Source organism: Mirounga leonina, unplaced genomic scaffold, assembly GCF_011800145.1.
Source record: "Mirounga leonina isolate KUSES-001 unplaced genomic scaffold, KU_Mleo_1.0 Mir_115971, whole genome shotgun sequence".
NCBI lineage: Eukaryota > Metazoa > Chordata > Mammalia > Carnivora > Phocidae > Mirounga > Mirounga leonina.
Genome location: NW_023270273.1, coordinates 1 through 22086, shown reverse-complemented (window position 1 = coordinate 22086; position 22086 = coordinate 1). Strand labels below are relative to the sequence as shown.

The window sequence follows — 22086 nt, the reverse complement described above, 5'->3', positions numbered from 1 at the left end:
TTTAAAAGCCAATGATCGGGGCGCCTGGGTGGCTCAGTCGTTGGGCGTCTTCCTTCGTCTCAGGTCATGATCCCAGAATTCTGGGATCGAGCCCCACGTCGGGCTCCCTGCACAGCGGGAAGCCTGCTTCTCCCTCTCCCACTCCCCCTGCTTGTGTTCCCTCTCTTGCTGTGTCTCTCTCTGTCAAATAAATAAAATCTTTTTTTAAAAAAATAAAATAAAATAAAAGCCAATGATCTGGGTGCCTGGGTGGCTCAGTCAGTGAAGCGTCTGCCTTGGGCTCAGGTCATGATCCCAGGGTCCTGGGATTGAGCCCCGAGTCGGGCTCCCTGCTCAGCGGGGAGCTTGCTTCTGCTACTCCTGCTTCTCATGCTCTCTCTCTGTCTCAGGTAAATAAATAAAATCTTAAAAAAAAGAAAAGCCAATGATCTGTTCTGATCGCAGAGGAGAGTGGAAAAAAGACGCACACGCAATTTATGAAAGGAAAAGAATTCTCCCAGGATGAGATCACTTGGTGTGCGGGGAAGAGGGTAAGGGAATACCTTTTGCTGAAATCGTCGTTCTCTCATCTTGCCAAAGTATTACAGTATCTGAGTGAAAATGGGTTGGTGTTCTTATATCAGAGTACTTACACAATCAGTTATTTTAATATTTCTATTTGATAGCATGCTTAATATTTCGGTAAAGCGTGGATATCGATCCATAGGTACAAAGCCGTAATCCTATGGTAGAGGTTCAGTTAATTCAAATAAAAAGTTAGACGTCCTAAGTTAAAATAACGCATGAATAAACAGGGACTCTGCTCATGAGACACTCGGCCTGAATGAAGTCTCCATCTGCAGGGAACACACTTGACTCCAATGGCAGGGATTTGCCAGGCACAGGTGCGAATGCCCATTTCTACAGGAAAGTCACACATAGATTCCTAATTGCCAAAAATGGGTTTTGTTGCTTTTAGTTTGGCCATTGGGTGTCATTCAAACCTGTCTACTGTGCCCTTTCCCCTTCACCTGTCTGACTACACCACACTTCCTACGGGGCCACACCAGAGTCACCATTTGCTTCTCTTCTCTTTCCTGGAATCTGAGTTCTCCCAGGGGTGACTTAGGCCCCTTTCCTTCCCATTCTATCCGTTTCTCTCAGATCTCCAAGGTTCTGAGTCTAACTCCATCTGTCTGCTGACGAGTCCCAGCCTACCTCCCCTCCTCCCTGGCCATCCTGAGTTCCAAACCCCTGCATCCAGCTTCCCACCAAATGTCTCCTCCTCTTGCATGTTTCCCTCCCACTCCCTCCAACCCATTCTCAGTCCAGCTTCCAGAGTAACCTTCTTCCTAAAACACGTCTGGTGGCCTGAGGGCAACCAGAGTAGCCCAGTCTAACAGATACTTGTCAGTCAGCAAGAAAAGGTCAGCACATTTGGGAATTTGGCACTTACAGAAAGAAAAGTGACATTCCATTAAAACTTAAAAAAGGGGGCAATGGGGGGATGGGTTAGGAAAAAAAAAACCTTTGTTTTCTGTTTGTGGATTTCGTTAAATATCTATGTTCCTAAAAAAAAAAAGAAGAAGAACCTAACTCTTTTTAGGACTTTTTTTTTTTTTTTTAAAGATTTTATTTATTTATTTGAGAGAGAGAGAATGAGAGACAGAGAGCATGAGAGGGAGGAGGGTCAGAAGGATAAGCAGACTCCCCGCCGAGCAGGGAGCCCGATGCGGGACTCGATCCCGGGACTCCAGGATCATGACCTGAGCCGAAGGCAGTCGCTTCACCAACTGAGCCACCCAGGCGCCCTCTTTTTAGGACTTTGCCATGAGATCGTCAAGGAGCCTCTGTGCCCTGTAAGACTTCACAGACTCTCCTTGTTGTTGCAAAGCACCATGAGGAATCTGCTGTGGAAGATGTGATCTGTAAAGTCACGTGGCCGGGCTCACCCAGACGACAGTGTGTCCCAGTTCATTGAAAATGGAAGAATGAGGGGCGCCTGGGTGGCTCAGTCCGTTAAGCATCGGACTCTTGGTTTCAGCACTGGTCATGATCTCACAGGTTGTGGGATCGAGCCCCGCATCAGTCTGCACACTCAGTGCAGAGTCTGCTTGAGGTTCTCTCCCCTGCCTCTCCCACCAGTCAAATGAATCTTTTTTTTTTTCCCAAGGAGTAGAGAACATTTATTTGTAACTCATTTTATGAGGCCAGCATAACCCCGATACAAAAATATAACAAGAAAATTAGTCGTTCTTTTAACAGACACACAAATCAGAGCAAAATATTAGAAAACCAAACCCAGAGAATATGTTAAAAGGATAATATGTCATGATCAAATTGGCTTATTCTAGGAATTTAAAAAATGGTTTGAATCAAAGAAATTTCTTTAAAACAAAAAGTGGAAGAACAAGCTCAGGGTACCCTTCCCTCAAGACCCCTCTCTGTACTTAGTGTGATGCCCCAGCTCGTGTGCAGAGACGGATCAAGAACGCCGATGTCCGTGTGGGCAAAATGACTAGAAATGGGGCGCTTAATCATTTCTTTCCCTCTCCCAGTGGTTTGTCCTATGCCCCCCTCCACCCCTCCATCTAGAAGATCCTAGTTCTAAAATCTTGTAAGCAGGGATGTCTTTTCTTCAGCTCCTCAGCGACCTCAGTGTCTGCCCCCAAGTAGCCCTTGAGGGTCTGAGGGGTGGCCGCTGAGGCTGTTCACTACGGAATTCTGGACCTTTTTTATTCTCTTTAAGTTACTATAATTTTAGAAGCACAGCTTTCCTGGAGAAAGGACCCATTGGTTTATTTTTCTGGAACTCTTTTCTGAACTGTGTTGATAACTTCTGAAGAATATAGAAACAGGTTGTATAGGTCTCGGGTAATATAATCACGATTCATCAAAACCTCTCTCTCGACCTTGGTTTTTTTTACTCATCCCAGCTTTTAGTATATATGTATATCTCATACCTGAGATTCCCATATGTGCCCACCCTTTCTTTCTTTTTTTTTTTTGAAAGATTTTATTTATTTGACAGAGAGAGAGAGTGAGAGAGGGAGCACAAGCAAGGGGAGTGGGAGAGGGAGAAGCAGGCTTCCCGCGGAGCAGGGAGCCCGATGCAGGGCTCGATCCCAGGACCCTGGATCATGACCTGAGCCGAAGGCAGACGCTTAACGACTGAGCCACCCAGGCGCCCCTGCCCATATGTGCCCTTTTAAAACACATTGATAGCAAAAGATAAATTCTGTCTTCTAGTCAAGTGGGGTGGGGGGGCTGTACTTCCTGTAATTTGAATTTTAAGTTGCTTTTTTTTTTTTGCTAAATACAAAACCATGATGTTCCTTATGATCTTGAAATCACATCTGTCCTCCATCTCCCTCTGTCCATTTTCTGATGCTTGCCCCCCGCTCTTAAAAATCAATGACGTAGAGAAAGATAGTTTTCATGATATCTGAACTATACGTTACTCCCACATGCCCCACATTAAACGTCAGCATTTCTGTGTCTTGCTATTGTTTTAACATTTGGTCTTCTGCCTGGGGAGTGGGCGGTGCTCTGTAAGCTGCTTCTACTCAAGCCTCAGCAGAGAAAAGCAATATTTTGTTACGAGGTAGAGTTTCAAGCCAGGCTTTGGCCAGGGTCTTTCCCATTTGGGAGGAGGAAAGTAGAAACAGCCAGCGAGACGATAATTCTCCTTGAATTTTAGCTCATTAAAATCTTCCTTGCTCCTCAGTTGAGTTACTTATTGATTTAAGCATCTAGCAGTTTTCCTCTCCAGAAAGAATTAGCATCTCCAATGTGATCATTGCTAATGGCGGAGACTTTTGTCTTTTCTCTGTGGGATCAACTGTCCTCCAGTTGCTTATTAGCACAGCCCACTTTGGGGTTGTGTTTAAACACAGAGTTGCGGAGTCGGAATGAGATCCTGAGATTTATAGGTAATGAAAAGAACAGGTTGTATCAAAGGCACCACGTGTAGGAAACTAAGTGTTCTTAGGGGACTTGTGTGAACCTCTGATCCTTGGCTTTTTCCAAAATGAATGTTTCAGTCTTGTACATATTAACTTCCTCTTTATAGAAGTTTTAACATGTTCTGTTTTTGCTGCTATTGTGCGTGAAAATGTAGCACCATGGCGTTTCTTATCTGCTGATCATTTCCAACAAGAGTTAAACACAGAGTTTCTCTTGAGGCTTAAACTGTGGTTGAGGATCTGCAGTATCAGTACATGAAGAAGTACATGTTTTTATTCAGATGTTTGAAATCCTCTTTCCTTAAGAACACTTTTCGCCCCTAAATACGACATCACCCAAAAATCTCGCTGCTTTTCACATCTGTCTGTGGAGAACGTGTGACATGAACTGCACCAGGGTGCTGGTGATGTTAGCGGTAAACTTCTGAATTCTGTTTCATAGTGTTGTGGTCCCACAGCATAAAAAAAAAGATGGTTGTTTTGGTAGGGACTTCTCTTCTTTTTAATGTGATTAGTGCAGTTGATTTACTGTGACACCATTTCAGTGTGTTCTTCCTGGGCCTTAATGAAGTACGATAGAGAAAAGCAGTGAGCACTGTTTGGCTCATTAGTGGGACCCAGCAAATGTTAATTCCCTTTTCCCTGTTGGCGTGATCAAACTGATCAGTGTTCCCGGGATGTTAACTTTAAAGGTTGGCTTCATCGGCTCTTTGAAAAAAAGCCATGCCGGGCGCCTGGGTGGCTCAGTTGGTTAAGCGACTGCCTTCGGCTCAGGTCATGAGCCTGGAGTCCTGGGATCGAGTCCCACATCGGGCTTCCGGCCCAGCGGGGAGCCTGCTTCTCCCTCTGACCCTCCCCCTTCTCATGCTGTTTCTCTCTCACTCGCTCTCTAATAAATAAATAAAATCTTTAAAAAAAAAGAAAGAAAGAAGCCAATTGTTACCATGTTCCTCTATCAGGACACTTGGAGCTTTTCTAGATCCTGGCGTTTTTTTCTTCATAATCCAGGTAGGACCGTCATGGATTTGCTTTGCCTCGCTGCCATCTCTTGTTCCGAGATTTCTAAGAGACGTTAGCTGATGCAGCCTCTTGCCCAGACTGTGTTACAGACTCTTAGGTTGAGTTGCTCACCTGGTGCTTCCCTGGGCTCTTCAGCGATCAGCCTGTCCAAGCTAAGAACGGTTGAGGGCACGTGGAGCACGTTCACTGATGGGGTGGTTGGGTGGTGGTCACGGCAGTGGGGCTGTTTTCATGTTTTGTCTGCCACTCCTTTGTCTGATTCTAAAGAATCTGCAATCAGTTGCAGGGCACTGAAGTGTATGGAAAAAGCAATGGGGGAAGGAAAGCATTGTGGGAGAGTGGAGGCCGGGCAGCTGTCTCTTTCTCCCCTGATTGAGTGTTCTAAGACTGGCTCCTCTAGGGGAAACAGGACTTACCAGAGAGGTGCTTACACTCTCTGAGCCTCAGTTTCCTTGTCTATTAAATGGGTGTAGTAGCACCAACCCACATAGCTGACAAGGGCAGTCATAGCTCTTTTCCCCCACGGAGTCTCAGATTCCTCCTTTACTTTTCTGGCTCTTCACGTATGGATCCAGTTTGTGATCGTCGGTTGCTTAGTTGGGATGGTATGGGGACAGGTGGCCATTCTTTGGTTGAGGTCAGAGCCAATCTCTTCTAAATGTTACCTTCCTACCAGACATGTTCCTCCAGCACTGTTATCAAAATTGGACAGGACGGTTGTGATGAATGTGTTTTGTGCTAATAGTTGCATTCTTTTCCTCGAAAAAACAAAAAAACAAAAACGAGCAGTTTGACAAGAGACTAAGCAGAGCCTCCAGGAAAATGAGATTCTTTCTTGAGCTCTTGAAAATCCTCCCATAGATCCAGTAAAAGTTCCATATGGGCCTAATTTGGATTGTGTAGTTGAACAAGCCAGCAGCGCCGCCCCCCGCCCCCCCCCCGACCCTGCGCCAAACTGGCCAGATCTTAGAGTGGCTCCCCTCCAACCCCCCCCGTCTTCCTCCTGAGCTGCTGCATGAATCCAGATGCCACCCACCCCATACACCTTTCAGTCTCCTGCTTCCATCTGTGCAGTTTTCGTAGCCCCATCCTTTTTCTTGATACTGCAGTTAGTGGTGAAGACGTGTGGATGGCGATAACTGCCCACGGTGGAGGCCCTGAACTGACTGCTCCTTTTCCTTTTCTTTCTGGGATGTGATAGTCACGCCCTGTGCTGATTTGTGCTGCATTAGAAAGTCAGTGATGTGGGCGCCTGGGTGGCTCAGTTGGTTGAGCGACTGCCTTCGGCTCCGGTCATGATCCTGGAGTCCCGGGATCGAGTCCCGCATCGGGCTTTCCTGCTCGGCGGGGAGTCTGCTTCTCCCTCTGACCCTCCCCCCTCTCATGCTCTCTCTATCTCATTCTCTCTGTCTCAAATAAATAAATAAAATCTTTAAAAAAAAAAAAAGTCAGTGATGTGAGTCTGTCCATGTCATCCGTGTGGCACCAACCTCTGGATGGTCATCTACTGCATCGGAAGCTAGTTGACACGGATCGCTAGTCACGTGTCCCTGCCACAGATTAAAACGTGTGTGGTGTTCTTCTTTTTCTTTCTAGCTTCTTGAGGCTGATATTGTGGTCTTGGGCTCTCCCAAGCCAGAAGAGATTCCCCTTTCTTGGATACAACCAGGAACTACAGTTCTCAACTGTTCCAATGACTTCCTATCAGGTGGGTAAATGTCTTAAAATTGGTGTTGGGCTGCTGAAGAAAGGAGGTGAGATTGTTATGAGAAACGTGAACCTTATTCAGAAGAGAGGACATCCCTGAAAGGTTGGTCATCGTCAACATCCGTGCACAGGACAGGAAACTCAGAATGTTGATGTGCCTACCTTTTGGGTTACCTGATATTGAAACCATATTGTCAGGCAAAGAGAAGCCAAGATGCCAACCACAGTAGCCACCTCCTGCGCCCACATGCAGACGTGCCCCTGTTGGCCTCTCACGTTGAGCAGTCCAGTCACCTGTGACCTGAAGTAGATAATTTGTCCATGTGTGAGGTACACTAGAAATAGTGGTTTTCAGTCTCACACAACGAAGCAGAATCTGTTCTCCCAAAGAAACCTTAGGTGAATTTCCACATGTCAAGCAGATGAAAACAGTTGCTGGAAGGGATGGGAACGGAGACCAGCCCTTCTGCGTCTCCCCGATTGCCTCCTCAGAAACTTCCCTGGAGCCCCAGAGTTACCTCAGAGCAGTGTGAAAGTCACCATCAGAAGCAGAGGTGGGGGCACCTGGGTGGCTCAGTCGGTTAAGCGGCTGCCTTCGGCTCAGGCCATGATCCCAGGGTCCTGGGATCGAGCCCCACATCGGGCTTCTTGCTCAGCAGGGAGCCTACTTCTCCCTCTGCCTGCCACTCCCCCTGCTTGTGCCCTCTCTCTCTCTGTCAAATAAATAAAATCTTTAAAAAAAAGAAAAGAAAGAAACAGAGGTGGTCTGAGGATGGTATTTCACCAAGGGATCCAGGAGTGCCTGGGACCACACGAGACCCACCTTCAAAGGAGCTCAGGCCGTGCCCACAGCAGGGCGCTCAGGCGAGGGGCCAGTAGAGCGGGCCCAGAGGGATGCCCTTTTCTCACTCACTGAAAGACACTCTTGAGGCTCAGAAAGCTTTCCACTGTACCTAGCCCACCTTTACAAGTCCCTGAGTAACATGTGTGCAAGAGACCCTCCCTCCCCATTACCTGCAGCCTTCAGATTTCAGCATTGGAGAGGACTCTGCTGAGCTGGCGTGGTGTGCGGCATTTTTCCCCAAAGATGGTCAGAAGTGGAGCCAAAGTGGGTGGAGGCCTCGCCCCTCTTCCACTTCTGCCAGGACCACACTGGGGTTCTAGATCTTGAAACCTAGACTGCTCTATAGGAGAGTGAAAGAGAGAATAGTATCAGATTGTGTGTGTGTATGTAAAACTTTGATCCAGTCACCTTGAGATAACTATTTTACATTTTTCCACCAAAAATGCACTAAACTTAATTTGATTGGAATGTAATAGAAGGAAAAGAAAACAATGTGATTATAAATGTTACTGAAATTCATATAATAACTGTTTCTTCAAAAAGAAAAATAATGGACCCACCCCTCTAGGAAATGTCCCGCCTCCCATAATTAACCAATCAGATTAAAAACCCTCTGGGGCTGCAGGGGGTGGGGTGGATTGGAGGATGCAAGGGATGATGCTCAGGAATTTCCCAGAATGCTCAGGTAGTTGGCTCTTGGATGAAGAGCACACAGATGAATGAAGGAATTAGAGGTATAATATAATGTGAATATAGGATTCATTGCTCCTTTTAGCAAATAGAAGGCTTGCACTGAATGACCTCTTTGAAGTATATGTAGTTTTGGGGTATAACTTTCTTTTCCCTCCTGAAAAAACCAGTGCCTAACCCATAAATGATGGGCATGGCAGATTTGCTCCTCTGCTTAGAATTTAGATTAGGAAAGCCAGTTCTGACTTTATGTTCTTTTAAATGAACGCTTCTTTGCTGTTATATTTACTTGCTGTTTTTTTAAATTAGAGTTTATATATTTAGGACAATTTTGGCATAACCCTGGCTGGTGGGAGAAGCTACTTTTTGGAATCCCTTTGAGCCCTATGCTTCAATATATGAAGGTGACAAAATTTTTTTAGTGAAACTGCCTTATTTTAATACATTTGTTTTGAGGACCTTTAGTTTTTTAAAGGCATTCATAAAAACATTCGATTTCAATGCAGTGATCCTTCTAGGGGAACAAAAAAGACCAAGGCATTATATTTTGACAGAACAATTATGTAGACTGACTATGGTTAGTTTATTTTAAATGTGTCTGGTCCCGTACTAGTAGTTTTCTTCTTGATTTTTGAATGCCTAATGCCCAAAATAGTACGTGACACAGAGTACATGCTCAGTTAATACTGAGTGTTGAATGAATGAATAAACTTGGACTCAGAATTGTACTGTGATTGCAGTTTTAAGTTAGTTGCAAATATAGAGACATCTCCTGGAACTTGTCTCCTCAAAAATAGGGCTGAGAGGCAAAGAGAAAGATGAAAAATGCTCTACTGATGAAATAGATTAAAAATGAACATTTTACAGTCAGCATTATTCATAAGAGCACGATATTTCCTGATAGTCAGTTTTAATTTTATTTATTTATTTTTTATTTTTTAGAGAGATTCCCCCCCCTTTTTTTTCAAGATTTTAGTTTTGAGTAATCTCTAAACCCAACATGGGGCTTGAATTTACAACTGTGAGATCAAGAGTCCCACACTATACGGACTGAGCCAGCCGGGTACCCCAGTCAGTTTTAATTTTAACAAGTTTGATTAGTAAGAAAATTTGATCTCTAAATAGATTGAAGAAAGGCTTTTCTCCCTTCTTTTTTGCATAACCTTGCCATCTTAAACAAAGAGACTTTTTAAAGCATTATTAAAAGGAAAGGTGCTTTTATTTCAAAAGAATTCTTAATAAACTGGTGATTGGGTAAAGGCAGGGTTTATAATGAAATTTTCACACTCATCTTAATGGTACAGGGATTCCCGCCCCCCGCCCCCACCATAAAAATAGATGGGATGCGGTGATTTATAATGAGGTAATTCTATAGAGGCATTTTATTGAATACCTAATCCAGGAGAGGTTTTTCAGGTGGCTGATATCCCAGAAGCAGTGCTCAGAAAACAATTACACCTACCTTGTTGGATCTGTTCACTCTTCTGTGGCATGAGTCTAATGTTTAGATTTAAAAGAGGGACATGTATCTTCCCCAAATAGCACTGAATGATACTATGGTGCTTTACTCTGGCATATGAAAATCTGTGAGATGCCAAAGGGAAAATCTGATCTATTGGAAGTGAGTTGAGAAAGTGAATGACTTAATGATTAGGTAATAAATCCTTACCAAGTAAAAATAACTAACTGAAGAGGGATATGTTAATGTTCAGTTTTCTAGCTATAAGAATAATATTTTATTATTAAGTTTCAAATCACAGAAGCTGTGATTTTGTAATGCTCTGCTTGCTAAAGAGCAGAATTCATCCTAAGCAAGACCATTTCACACTCTTAATATTAAGACTTATTTCCTGGGGTGCCTGGGTGGCTCAGTCGTCAGGCGTCTGCCTTCGGCTCAGGTCATGATCCCAGGGTCCTGGGATGGAGCCCCGCATCGGGCTCCCTGCTCAGTGGGAAGCCTGCTTCTCCCTCTCCCACTCCCCCTGCTTGTGTTCCCTCTCTCGCTGTGTCTCTCTCTGTCAAATAAATGAATAAAATCTTTAGGAAAAAAAACTTATTTCCTGATGTGCCAAATGGGACAAAGGAGAAGCTGGTCTTAAGTCTTGGGCCCAGAGAAGAGTATCAAAACAGCAATTTGTGGGTCAGAGTATTTGACAGCATCATTTTAAGTGAGCATAGGTGTATTTAGTGTGGGGTGCATCTCGGGGTTCATGCTAATGATCTGGGGGATCCTGGGAGGCCTCCAGCTTTCTCTCTTATGGTCCCAAAGGGAGGTAGTATAATTAATGTAGTGGGAAAAGCATGGAATTTAGGTCAGATTGATCTTACTCAAAGAGAAGAGGGAGGTTTTGGTTTTGGTTTTGGTTTTCTCTTAATTGCATCGTATTTACAAGCTGTGTGACTTTAAGCAAATAACTTAAGCTCTCTGATCTTCAGTTTCCTTGTGGGTAAGGTGGGAACAAGGCTCTTGAGAGGAATAAATGAACTTTGCCTCACAGCACCTCTTTCTTAGGATCTGCCACCCAGTGGCTCTCCTCCCCCCTCCCTCCACTTCATTGTCCTCACACCTCTAGCATACAGAATAGCTGTAGACTTCATATTAGCAAAATGTTAAGTCTGTATTTGAAAATCAAGCCCAGGGAAGGACTCTTCCCAGTGAGTTTCTGAGAATGTAAGAAGGTTAGAGACCTTAGACACGCATGTAATATGGTTGTTCTCTTCGTGCACTTGGAATAAACTAAGGGTATTTGCTTATAAATTTCGAACTCCAATTATTCTAAAATCTGTTATATCTATTACCTGTTTCCCTTACCTTTTTTTTCCAGGAAATTCTGGAAGATTTGGACTTAGATGTTATTGCCGGGTTTCATTTCAAATTTTAACTAGTTCTCAGTATAACACATTTAATGTTCTGACTTTTTAAAAAAGTCTCAAGCTGTTTAGAATATACAGCTATGTGTTCATTCCTTCCTACTTCGGTATCAGTGATTTCAAAAGGGCTGTTTATATAAGTTGATACTAATATTTTAATTATATTTCTTTTTTGGAAGATTCTTACCTTATATTCTGTTTAAAAAGTAGTAAGACATTGTTATTTGATAGTGGAATTCAGATGTTTTAAGCTAGGAGTTCAATCCTTGCGAGCATTATTACAAACATTATATTAAGATTTCATTTACTGCATTTTACTGTTATCCTGTAAGATGAATATATTTAACTTAAAACTAATGGCCAGTGATTTTGAAAGTGTTATCTGTACTGATTTGTAATTTTTTAGCTTTTCCTGTTTTCAAAATTTCACATAAAGTTTTTTTGAGTTCCTTGTTCTCCCAGAGGATGAGAAAATATTTGAGAGTTCAATCTATGGGTTCATACAGCACTTTTGTGATAAGAAGGGTACCCTGGGCCAGACTGCAGAAAGCTGAAACGTTTCCATATAGCAGAGATAGCAGGAAGACCGAAGAAGAATTTGCGTTGGTCCCTCCCATTTCATTTCTGGCAAAATTCCCAGGGTGGTCTCAAAACAGCTCCTGTCAGGGAAAGCACGGTTCTGATTTCCAGGGAAAGCAATATGACACGTTAGCCTTAAATTTTCTTGTTGTAGCAAGTTTGGTTAGCAAGAAAAAATTATAAATGAAAGGCCATCTTTTAAAGTGATTCATTGACCTGTGCTTGGAAGAACCACAAGTTAATGAGGAGTGTTTAGTGGGAAGTGAAAAGACCCATTTGGTTTGGGACGGGACCCCTGGGACCCCTGCCGGACTCGCAGGCTGAGTGCAGACAGCCTTGGCAGGCCGAGTGTAGACAGCCTCCGGGTGGAGCCCTGCCTGTACACAGGCAGAGGGGTGAGGTAATGATTTCCTTTCTAGATTCTCTTTAGCCATGAAATTTGTTAAGAATGTTATTCCTGATGCACTGAGTTACCATCTTCATTGCTTCAAGTTCTCTGGGTTCAGAACTTTTTAACCAGGTCATCCCTAATATTAATATCGTAAAATACAGTTTCTCAGTTTCTATGGAAGAATGGTCATATCACTTTGATGGCAGGGTACTTGTGATTCTGTCCTGGGAATGTGCATTGATAAATTGATACCAGCTCCTGGCATATAGCTTTTTCTTATTTCCTCATCATTTAAAGATAGAGATAAAAATGAGAGAAGCATATTTCTTTTCCATAATGGTTGGACAAGACCTTTAGATCAGATCTCTAGTGGTTCAAACAAAACAAAACAAATCTCATTCTCTAGACTCTTGGCTTTTGCCTAAATATGATTTATAAAACTGTGAAGTGTTGCTAATCTTGAAATGATACCGGAGGGATATGATTTTCCAACACCCTTAATACATTTGACTATGGAACATCGCAAAACACTTACTCTTAAGTGTTTTGTGCTCTTTCTTGCAAAGGACTGTCAGCAAAATGGATAATTTAAAAATAGCGTGGTCCAAACTAGAGGAAAACAGTTTCTTAATTCAAAAAAGTTGCTGTTAGAAATGTTTCTTTTCTCTAAGGGAGGATATAAACTAAAGCATTTCACATGTGTGCTTACTTTTCATAACCTCTGTAAGTGCCAACTGAAGAAAGGGGTAGAATCCTTCCACATGCCTCTGTAGTTTGAAAACCAGGTCATCCCTAAAATTAATGTCCTAAAACACAATTTCTCAGTTCCTATGGAAAATTGGTCTTTTCACTTTTATGATGGGGATTTTTAAAGTTATCAAAGACAGCCTGATCTTTCACACAGCACTTTGCGATTATGCTGTGTTTGAGTCCCCCTTCCTATACTTTATATACATAAGTGAAACTGCTTTTATTTCATATGAATCATTTAAACATAGACGTTAGATGCCCAGGACTTTGGTGTCACATTCAATTCTCACAGACTTGTGTGGGGTTGTAACTACTTACAGTAGTTAACAGGCCCAAAGTCACAGTCGCCGGTTAGAAGTAGAAGCACGATTTTTACCCAGTCTTGACTCTAAAGTCAGTCAAGAGCCCCAAGGCTGTGCCGGGGACTGGTGACCCACCTGGAGCTGTGCATGACAGCCTAAGTCCCTTGGCTGAAAAGGAGAACATCACTCAGTGTGCTGGCTTTTTACTAGGAGCAACTGGTTGTAAATGACAGTATCCTGAAAGTCTGTTGTTTTTTCCCCTCAAATTTTTTCTAGGGAAGCTTGGACATGGTTCTCTTGGGGTACATCTTCATGGTCTCATTGCAGAGAATGATGTCAGTCTCCTTGCTGCAGCTCTGCGGATTCAGGTTGGTTTGACACAGCTCTTTGAGAATTTTTGAGTTGAGAACTTTGATGAATAGTTGCCAACATTTTGCAAGTGTTTTCTGTTGAGCAGACACAGTATTAAGCACCTTACACACATAATGTCATTTAATTCTTACAACAGCCCTGAAAGATAATGTCATTCCCATTTGGTAGATAAGGCCTTTGGTGACATGACAAGTGTGGGACGGGGACCCAAATCAGGGGCTGTTGTTAGTTATCGATTGCTGTGGAATAAATTATCCCTCAAATTTTGCAACCTAGGACAATAAACATTTATTATCTCACAGTGTTTGTGGATCAGAGATTTGGGAACAGCTCAGCTGTATGGTTTTGGCTCAGGGTCTCTCATGCAGTTGAAATCAGGAGGTCAGCAGAAGGCTTTACTGGGGCCAGAGCCTCCCGCTTCCAAGATGGCTCACTCACATGGCTGTTGGGAAGATGCCTTAGACCCTCACCATGCAGACTTCTCAGTAGAGCTGCTCATGATAGGAGCAGCTAACCTCCCCCAGAATGAGTGATCCAAAGGAGAAGGCAAGGAGGAAGCCGCAGTAGGTTTTATGACCTAGCTGTCAAAGTCAGCCACCACCATTTACCTGTTTCCTCTTTGCTAGAAGCGAGCCACCAATCTAGTTCACATTCAGGGGAAAGGGAATCGGGCTCACCTTTCAAAGACAGGAGTATTAAAGATTGCGGACTGCTTTTTAAACCACAACCATCTATATGACCCAAAGCCCGAGATCTCCAGCTCGCCACCGTGCGAGCTATGCATTCTGCTGGCAGTGACCTTGACTATCAGGAGAGAAACCGGAGCCTATAATTCCAGCCACACTGGAATTAAGCAAAAGCACGTTTTAGTTTCTTTCTTACGGACATGGTATATACGATGAAAACTTCTCACTTCCAGGGGCGTCTGGCTGGCTCATTCGGTAGAGCATGCGACTCTTGATCTCAGGGCCGTGAGTTCAAGCCCCACGATGGGCATGGCGCTCACTAAAAATAAAGAAATAAATAAACTGACCCCCCCCTTTAAAAAAATAAAAATAAATAAAACTTGTTACTTCCAAATGGGATATGATACCTTTCTGTAAGGACTGTGTCGCATTTCAACCTAAGCCAAATTTTATTTCTCTGGCTCTCTTTGTGTATCACCATTTAACAATTCAGTGCTCTTGTTCTATTACATCAACTGTAAAAGGATCATACTTGAAATGGTGTTGCAGAGTTTGGAAGCTGGGCATCCAAGCTGATCATTCATGCATTCTCACATTTCCCTTATTTTTTCTCTTCTGAGATGGAGAACCCACTTTTATTCTAGTACTTGACGACTTTAGTGAACACTTAACCTATTTTAAAAGTACCTATGTCTCACATTTTCCTTTTTAAGACAAACCTACAACGCTAATTACATGTGAACAAAAGTGTTCCTGATACTCACTTGGGTTATTTTGCAACTCTAATCCTTTTCATGACATAACATCCCTGAACAGTATCTTCATAGTTTAGATACATACCCTGTCAGCCTTTACTTGGATAACATGCTTTCCTTTCTGTCCCTTGAAGAACATGGTCAGCAGTGGAAGGAGATGGCTACGCGAACAGCAGCATGCAAGGTGGAGACTTCACTGCTTGAAACTCCAGCCTCTCTCCCCCGTGCCAAGGTATCCGCCAGAATTGTTTGTCGTGACATCAGGGCACCAAAGGGCCTCAGATATCCAAAGTTACCCATTGGGTGGGGGCACACTTCATGGTATTATGGCTTTGATGGTGGATAATTTTCTCTAATCACATTGCTGCACTATTTATTCTATTGTTTAAGCCCTAAAGATTAAATAGTAATGAACATGTGTACCATATTCTGTCAGTTCTAGGGTGTATATTTCTTTCATTTCTGAAGTCAGGATGTCCCTTACTGTTGATGTATCCTGCATTAAATGGCATTGTTTTTTCTTCTTAGTGGTCTATAACATAATGCTGTCTTCTATTTGACAAAATACAGTAATATGATGTTTGGAATATGCTTTCCAGTGTTAGAAATGCCCAACTCATCTGTCAGCTTGGTCTTCACAGCCACGTAGTGGGGGCATATGGGGGCATATGACCAGCCAAACCAAACCCCATTCTATGTGGGAAGTGAGTTTAACTTTCCTCAGAATATAGTAATATCTAATATCTGACAGGGTATGCTGTGATATTCCAGATGGATATTTTCTTCAGAGTAGCATTTAATGAAGTGCAAGCTATATATTCTCTGCATAAATTTGGAAATATATACTGCAGGAATAATTCATTAGATAAGATATCAGAGCCAGAGGCAAACTGAGGGTTTTAGAGGGGAGGGGAGTGGGGGGATGGGTTAGCCTGGTGATGGGTATTAAAGAGGGCACGTCTTGAATGGAGCACTGGGTGTTATATGCAAACAATGAATCATGGAACACTACATCAAAAACTGATGATGTAGTGTATGGTGATTAACATAATAAAATAAAATTTTTTAAAACATGCTATTAGGGCCAGAGAAATGCATTTTCTAGCCTCATCGTGGGTCCCTCTGGCTGCCCCCCACTCCAGTGAATTGGCCCCACCCTCTTCGTCCAGGCATGCACAAATGCCATTGGAAAACAATGCACTGAAAACAACACATCATCAGTAGATAAAACCTCCAGGAATTGATGAATTTTTCATTTGATAACAACTTGCTTTTTAGATTTGATCCGTTTCCTTATGCCACAGCTGAACACTCATGGTTCCATTCTACCCACCTGGCTATGTTTTCACCCCTGAAATAGACTGAACATCATAGTCCCCTTCTGTGTTCATTAATACATAAATTCTAGGGAATGTGTGTTTTGTAATGTCACCCCTCTTGTTGTGTAATCTGTTTCATCAAATATCTTAAGTTACTTACGTTGTTAAAAGACTTTAATTTTTAAAAGTAAATGAGTACGTTCTACTTACAGAGAGCGAAAAAAAAATGAGGTGGACTCTGCCAAATTGTGTACCAAAGTCTTTGCATAAATCTAAATAAATTCCACTTGGGGGAAGAAATGTTTTATTTGCTGAACCAAATTTGACTTCTGAGGTATGGGCGGGGGGGAGAAAGACAGGCTGAGTAGTTTATAAATTCCTCAAAAATCAGAACGATATCACTGTCACTCTTTAGCTAGTGAGGAGAAAACTTTGGAGGTTTTCTTAGAGTCGGCGTTTCCATTTAGGAGACTTGGGGAGGAGAGAAAGAGAAAACAGGTGTAGACAGGAAGGCAAAATGAAGTGGGAGCACAGGCAGTGAAGCAAGAGGGGGAGAACTGGAAATGAAAATGCAGGTGTAGCCGGGGAAGGAAGCATAGAGCTCAGCCGTCATCTGCATCCGGGCTGAGCTGCACTGACCCTCTCTGAGCTGCCGTACTTCGCGCACTTTAGAGAAGTTCGGGTTGGAAGTGGGTTCACCGTTACCTCGTGCCCCAGGGTCAGACTTCCGTGGGGTCGTGGAGGAGAACACAGAGCAGCGTGAGGGCCTCAAGTCGAGGATCAGCAGGAGCGAGAGAAAGAAAAATCAGAGCAGGGGGCCGCCTGCCAGTGGAGACTACGGGGCCCCCAAAAAAGGGCCCCAGCGTGAGGCAGGGCACTGCTGTCTCCCCAAGTGTCAACCCTGATGACCTGCTGTCCCCAGCTCTGTCTTGTGCCTGCTACGTCTTCCTCTCAAACAGGTGCTCAGTCCAGCAGATGGATGGCCTGAACCCCCATTAAAACAAGTAGCTGAGCTCAGGAGCCCCAAAAGACTCCTCTGAGAAGCGCCGCACCTGCCAATTTCATAGCACTCCTATAAGCTGAACAGTGGTGTTCTCATCTTGCGAGGAAAATAGAATAAACAATTTGCCCAGTGACACTCAGGAGTTCCTAAACTTAACTGTGTCTGAACTTGAGCTTCGAGTGCTAGGTCCTTTTACTGACGGTTATGCGATTAATAAAATCTTTTGAAATGTGATTTTGGATTCGACGTAGGAAAAAGAGAGGGAAAAGTATGGACACAGATGAAACAAAATAGCATTTCCACATTTTTGAATAGCCAAGAGACACAAGCAGCTAGCCTAGTAACAGTAAGAGCATTATGCAGTGACCCATCTATTCCTGGTTAGTGAAGACGGTGATGACCCACAGAGAGCACTGTACTCTACAAGCAATATACAGTTCTCTCCTGTAGTATCGCTGTTATCTTTGTACCTGGGCGAGTTCTGCGATCTTCTTGAGTTTTTAAGAGTTGCTTCCCTAAAGAAATGTACCATTTTTTCATGCACATTAATTATTAGCACTTGTACTTCATACTGTTTGGGAGAGAGGACCACAGAGCAATTGCTTTGATTGAATTCTTGGCGCGGCGTATGACTTTTCACTCTAGCAGTGACCACCTAAGCTGAGGAGACTCTCGCCTCTTATGTGTTTCCCCCACAGTGATCTTGAGATTTCAAAAGCACAGACTCCAAAAGCCGTGGATGTCCTTGCCAAGGAGATAGGATTGCTTGCAGATGAAATTGAAATCTATGGCAAAAGCAAAGCCAAAGTACGTTTGTCCCTGCTGGAAAGGTTAAAGGATCAAGCAGATGGCAAATACGTTTTAGTAGCTGGGTAAGACTACTTTTAAAATCTATTTTACTAAGAAAGCATGTTTATAAAACTTTCTTCCCTATTTCTATCTGTCGTCACGCCCCTCACATCCGTCGTTTTCTCAAGCTTGACATTTTTGTCCATTTCACTTGGTATTCCTTCATTTGACATGAGGTAAGTTTTCATTTTCAGTGCAAAACAAATTAGTCTCCTCCACATAATATAAAGTGTAACGAGTTGCTAATCCAGTATTTTATTTTTTTGTTTCTCATATTATGTTTTGATTATCCTTGTTCTGTCTTGGATTTTTCATTTAGTTTTTCTTTGTGATAAAAATCAAAATAAGAGTTAAAAGTAAAATATTTTGAACTGAGCAGGGGGGTATTTGTGTTCTACTCAGAAATAACATCTTAATGGAAAATGTATAGGTGATTTTCCTGTTAATATCCTTAATGTTTATTTATGTATTTGCATTATAAAAGTTCATTATTTCTCTTTTCTTGCATTTTAAAATTAATATTGGGCCATTTTCATTTGTGTTGGTCATTTTATAAAAGATAAATGCAGAGCTTTTGTGAAAAGGAGTGTTTATTTTCCCTCTTTTTAAAAGAAGAAATACGTTCACGGGCTGAAAAATGATAGAAAACAAGGGATTTAAAATATTTTTTCAGTGTGACCTGAGGGAACATCAGGAGACCATATAAATTCCTTTGTTGTCTTGAAATTTCATTGTGACTTAGTGATGATATATAGGCCAAGGCTTAAGGCACAAAAACCTGTTTGTTAACAGGCAGAGACATCTCTTACAACTGGACTCGTACTTAGCGCACTTGGTTAACTTTATTTTTACAGATATTATTATTAATGTAAACGCCTTGTTTCTTTTTCCGGTTATAAAGTCACACATCCTCATAAAGCCATTCCAAAATGCAGGAAAGTATCAACAAGGAAGTAAAACATCCCAAATCCTACCACCCGGAAGAAGGGGCTGGTAACCTTTGAGATCATCTTGACACAGGGAGTCTTTCATAAATGAGCTCATCTTCCCCGCGCTGTTCTGTAAACAGTGTGGTTATTCAACAGTGTGTCGTGTACCTAGCTCACTCCGTGTGGGCCAGTGTAGAGCTGGCGATCATTTTGCATGACTGTGTATCATTCCACTGCTCCCATCCTAGATTCTGGCACAGGGGGCAGTAAAAATGCCTGGGATGCGGGTGGACTCCATGTCACACATCTTCCCAGCACCGTGAAGCCCCCGGGTGGCTCAGTGGCCGACAGGTCAGCATGTTTCTAATTCCTCAAGGATATTCAGGCCAAAAAATGATTTGAAAATACCATAAGGATGTGCCACGATTTATTTAGCCCACTCTCTGTTGATGGGCACTCAAATTGTTTCCCATGTTTGGCCACTATAAATGATGATAAAATCAACAGCCCTGTGTGTGCTCACTTGTATACTTGCCTAATGACCTCCTTAGGAAAAGTCCCTAGAGGTTTTAAATTCAGTGTTTTAAAACTATTTAAAATAAAGATAAAACTACAATCTATAATTTCACCTCCTTAATGGCCAAATAATTTCTTCATATTTCTTTCCCTCCCCTTCTCTCTTCTCTTTCTCCAGCTCCTCTGTCACTCTTTTGGAAGGATAGACAGCTAGGGCTCTCAGAGTCACTCAGTGCCTGTGGTTTTAAGGAATTTATACCATGCCTGTGGCTTAAATCTCCCTCAGGCTTTCAGGCTCACTACAGTTGGACTCCCAGTCCTACCGGGGTCCTTTCCAAGCTAGGACCCCACCCCTGATGTCTCCGTAACTGAGCTGCAGGAAAGCTCCATGTTGAGAGGAAAGGCTGGCCTCACCTACAGGAGCCCCCAGGGCCAGATCTGCGAAAGGAGCCAGCTGACTTGGGGAGTGGGTTGGGGGACCACTGGGTCCCAGGGTATGGAGCACACATGGAATCAGTGTTGCTTTTCTGGAATGTGCTTGATACAAGTTTATTTTCAGAAGTAAACTCTGGGACATTCAGAACTTCAAAAGTAAATTTAGTATTTTATCCACAAATTTGCTTCCCTTTTTCCAGGCCCTGAGTGATTTTGGTAGGTGGATTTGTTGGTTTTCTCCCCGTGCTTAAGGTGAGAAGATTTGAGGAAAACCCAGGAGGATGGGCTCTCCGTATACCAAGGAAGAATCAAGCAGTAATTTTTCATATGGAGTGGCTGTGATTTACTCTTTTGGGCACTTGTTAATACTGGAAATAAAAACAAATCTATACGTGGCCCTGCCCTTAGCTGGGAACACAGAAGTGGTATTTCTGAAACAGAAGCTCTGATGGTATTGTTATCGGATTCTTAACTTGAAGCCTACCCTCAAGGGCTGGCCGCATGCTGGAGAGTGACAGCTAGCCTGGTTTCCCAGGATTATGGCTGTGTGTCGGCCCATGCCCAGTAGAACATTGCTTCTTGTCCCACCCTGTCTCTTTGCTGGCATTGGTACGTGCATCTGAGCTGAAGAAGCCAGGTTGTCGTATTGTCGATAGAAATGAAGTGAAACTTCAATTCTCAAGTACAGATTTAACCCCAAGAGATAAACAGTTCTTTTTCTGAAATTGTGGTATATGTTCCTTTTAAAACAAAGATCTATGAAGGAACAAAAATTAAATTGTGTTCCTTTCAACTGCATCAGGAAAAAAAGCTGTGGGGGTAGGAATTTGAGACGTACCTGCATCTGCAGGAAAGCCTGAAGAGTTTTAGAAAATATATACCACACTGTGTAAACCACACAAACAACGAATGATGTATTTTTTAAGTGTGTAAGCTGCCTTTTTAATCTAACTTTTTAATAGCTGGATATTTGAGATCAGTTTAAAACACCAGACAGTCATTTTATTTATAATCTAAAATGAAAAGTTCATTTGCGATAAAGACCGCCTCCATAGTTTTACTTTTGGTCACATCAGTTATGGAAAGTGACAGTTGTCAAACCATTACACATGCTGTCCCTGCTTCTTCAGAAATAGAAAGGACCCCTCCATTAAATGGAGAATTATTTCCTTCTCCTGCAAGATTTTTTTTTATATTCTGGAAATAAGACTGGCTTACAGTATAAAATATTTAACATAATGAGAAGCAAAAAGGAGAAAACAAAATCTCTCATGACTCGGAAGTGTTAAAAATTTTTTATATTTCCTTCCAGGATTTTCTCTCTATATCTATCCTTTTTACACGTTGAGATCATGCTATAAATACCATTTGGTGTCCTGCTTTTATTTCTGAATACTGTAACATGAGTCTTTCCCCACGCTTTACTCAAGTAATTCTTCAGGAAACCTAAATAATATATTCGTGGTTGCACATTTGAACTTACGCATAAATGTGATTTAAATGTGTCAACAGTAGAAATAAAATATAAAACAATGGGATTTAAAAAAATCTTCTGTTAATAACCCAAATGCAGCACAGATTAATTCGCTTTAAAAGCTATTCTTCAAACTTCAGAATTTCTCATTCCGTCAGAATCATCTGTATTCCATCAGCTACACATCGCGTGGTATTTACACCTATACGTCACTGTATTTTCTTTGCCTGACAAAATGAAAAGTATTGGGACTTGTTCAGGGAAATATGCCAAAAGAATCTTAGGGGCTCTTGAGTTTTACATATTTTCCCAGTTACACTAATGAAAAGGAATTTGTTTGAGAACTTGCCTCGGAGTGCAGCTGTAGGGCATTGGATGTGTGTGTAGGCTCGGGCTCCGTTGGCCCTTCACCGATCTCTGTGCAGAAGTTTGTAGAACTTCTCTGAATTGCTCAGACAGAGCAGGTCAAAAAGAAGCCCAAATTTGTCTGTGAACAGACTGAATTTCACATTAAAGAGTAATTAAGGGCGCCTGGGTGGCTCAGTTGGTTAAGCGACTGCCTTCAGCTCAGGTCATGATCCCAGGGTCCATGGACTGAGCCCTGCATCGGGGTCCCTGCTCTGCGGGGAGCCTGCTTCTCCCTCTCCCAC

The 22086-nt window shown here is 42.6% G+C and overlaps 1 long non-coding RNA gene across 1 annotated transcript; it reads left to right on the top strand.

The window, feature by feature from the left end:
• Positions 1-6405: 6405 nt before the first annotated feature.
• On the top strand, positions 6406-21896 carry LOC118007260. The gene is made up of 5 exons (XR_004678352.1): positions 6406-6672; positions 13375-13466; positions 15046-15143; positions 17932-18105; positions 20163-21896. It is a non-coding gene; the product is annotated as an uncharacterized LOC118007260 (long non-coding RNA).
• The last annotated feature ends 190 nt before the right edge of the window (positions 21897-22086 follow it).